Genomic DNA, 3,364 nt, shown 5'->3' with positions numbered 1-3,364 from the left:
CCCAACTCTTTGGCAGCTGTCACACCTTCTAACATATTGTTTTGCATCTTTGAAGAGAGAAGGCCAATAATATCCTAAAGAAAGGATTTTATAGGCCGTCCTCTTGTCAGCAAAGTGTCCACCGCACGGTTCATCATGACATGCCTTAAGGATGTCAGGCATTTCATCTTCCCGAACACATCTTCTGATCACACAATCTAGCCCTGTTTTGAACAATTCATTAGAAATCCATGAATAATTTGAACTCTCCTGAATAATTTTCCTTTTCTCATTAGGAAATAAGTGTGGAGGTAGCTTCCCTATAACCAAATAGTTAGCAATATCTGCATACCAAGGAGTTTTAGTAGTTACTGCAAACAAATATTCATCTGGAAACTTATCCTCTACAGGAGAATCTTCGTTAGTATTTTGGATTCTAGACAAGAAATCAGCTATTGTATTTTGTTTCCCTGGTCTATCTAACACAGTAATATTGAATTCTTGTAAAAGTAAAAGCCATCTTGTAACTCTGCCATTAGTAACAGGTTTGTTCATGAGATATCTAATTGCAGAATGATCAGTATGGACAAAAGTTTCATAGCCTGTTATATAATGTTTAAACTTGTTGATTGCATGAACAACGGCTAAGAACTCTTTTTCAGTCACAGTATAATTTAACTCAGTAGGAGTCAAATTTTTACTGGTGTAGTAAATGGCATAAGGAACTAAATCCTTTTGACCCAACACAGCTCTTAGAGCTGTATCTGAAGCATCTGTAGAAATATGGAAAGGAAGTTTCCAATTTGGCCCTCTCAAAATGGGTGCTTCAGATATTCTTGTTTTCAAAGTTTCAAATGCAGATTGACAGTCAGGATCCCAATTGAATTCACAGTCTTTTGTAAGTAATTTGAAGAGTGGAGATGCTATTTTGGTGAAGTTTTCAATAAATCTCCTATAATATCCAGTAAATCCAAGAAAACTTCTAACATCTTTTTGACAATTTGGAATAGGTAACTTGGAGATGACTTCAACTTTTGATCTATCAACTTTAATTCCATCTCCTGAAATATGATGTCCTAAAACAATCCCTTCAGTAAACATCATAAAACATTTTTCATGACTTAATGAAAGGTTTGTTTCTTTACATCTTATAAGGACTTTTTCCAAATTTTCTAATGCCTCTTCAAATGAATTACCATAAACTGTAAAATCATCCATATAGACCTCTACACAATCATGAATTAGATCAGAAAAGATTCCTAGTACTGCCCTTTGAAATGTTGCGGGTGCATTACATAATCCAAAAGGAAGTACTCAGTAAGCAAAAGTTCCCCATGGACAGGTAAATGTGGTCTTGTCCTGATCTTCAGGTGCTACCTGAATCTGATTGTAACCACTAAAACCATCCAAAAATGAGAAATAATTTTTGCCTGCTAAAGTATCTAATACTTGATCAATAAAGGGCAAAGGAAAGTGATCCTTCAAAGTTGCTTTGTTCAATTCCCTGTAATCAATGCAAACCCTCCATTTACCATTCTTTTTAGGTACTATAACCAAAGGAGAAACCCACCGGCTATCTGAAATGGGGTAAATGAAGTTTACATTAAGTAACTTTTGGAGCTCTTCTTTCACTATCTCCCTAAGGTCTGGATTCATCCTTCTTTGAGGTTGTCTGATTGGTCTACTATTTTCCTCAATGTAGATGTGATGAATGCAAGTCTTAGGGTCAATACCTTTCATATCAGTATACTCCCATGCAAATGCAGTAGAATGTTTTTGCAAGATTTTGGTTAGCTCCCCCTGTTGTGATTTTTCCAAGTTTCTGTTGATATTCAATGTTTTTCCTGGAAAAATCTCAATGGCAGAACTGCCAAACTCTTCCATAGAGAAAAGAGACATTTGTCTAGATGATAGACACTCAATGTCAGAATCCAACTGAAATTGTGTGTGGTCATATTCTGAAGATGGTTCAAAGTTTTCTAATGTGTTCAGAATTTGACTATCTTCACTAATCTCAGAAATGGTAAAGACAGGTTGTATAGTATCTTCATCATCAACCCACTCATTATCTCCTATTTCTGTAATTGCTTTTGCTGGAGGATACAGATTGAACTTCTTTGTCGAATTACCATCAGAAATATACATATCCCCAGACCTACAACTTATGAAAGCATCAGTTGTGGCTAGCCAAGGTCTTCCTAAAATAAGAGGATGTCCTCCTAGATTACTCTTGGGAGTTAAAATCATGAAATCCACTGGATATTCCCAAGAGTCTAAGGAGACTGGAATGTCTTCTAATACACCATCTGGTTTAATAATTGATCGATCTGCAAGTTGCAATAAAGTAGGTGTAAAAAGAAGATTAGGAAGTTTTAGCTATTCCATAGTCTGTCTACTCATGATGTTGATAGCAGCGCCTAAATCAATCAAAGTATTTGGTATTTCTACCCCATTGATATGTGTTTTAACAATTGGGCTACCGGGATCTACATATTTCTGCATAGTAATTTTTCCCATCATGATATCTGCAATTTTCCCTACTAGGTGGATCCTTCTGGTATCTCTTGGTTTCCTTCCTGGTCTTTTAAGACTTAACTCCTTTATTGTTTTTGCTAGAATAGGAATCTCTTTAATGGCTTGTAACAAGGGAATCTTGATACAAACATTCTTCAATTCATCTAGAAAATTATAGTCAGGCAACCAAATTTGTTTTTCCACTCCTTTGTCAATTTGTAATCTTTCAGGAAAAGGAGGTGTGGATAAAGATGCAGGTTGCTCAACTATGGGAGTTGTGGGGGTTAATTCTTTTTCTTTTTCTTTTTGAGTGTTTGGGTTTTAAAGAGATGCTTCAGAACCCTTATTGGCTTCAAGATACTCTTCCTCAAAAATGCTTTGCTTTTGAGTATTTATAGAAGGTTTATCTAGGACTCTACCTGATCTGAGTTGTACTTCATTGAGAGGAACAATCATATAGGTAGGAAATTGTTGACCTTCCATCATGTAAGCATTTTGAGGGTTTTTATTATTGGGGTTTGGCAATGGCTGAGAAGGAAGTTGATTTGACTTCTGTTGGAATGGAAGCAAGAGTTGAGAATTTGGATTCTGTTGAGAAGGTTGTTGTTGTTGTTGTTGTGGAAATGGCAATGATAGTTGTGGATTTTGATTTGGAAGTTGTGGAGCTTGTTGGTTTTGAAAAGATGGAGGATATTGGTAAAATTGAGCAAATCTCCCATAAGGATTTTGCATACCTTGTACCCATGATTGAAAAGGATTTTGAGGTTGGGACCAAGGTTGTTGCCAAGGATTCCAATTTGGTGGGGGTTGAAAATTCATAGAGTTGCTAAACCCTTGATTTTGTTGCCCCTGCCAAGGTCTCCGTGCAACA

This window comes from Pinus tabuliformis, chromosome J (assembly GCF_031772625.1).
Source record: "Pinus tabuliformis cultivar Carrire ecotype Pingquan chromosome J, CPIR1, whole genome shotgun sequence".
NCBI lineage: Eukaryota > Viridiplantae > Streptophyta > Pinopsida > Pinales > Pinaceae > Pinus > Pinus tabuliformis.
The sequence above is the reverse complement of the archived record's forward strand: the minus strand, read 5'-3'. Positions refer to the sequence as shown.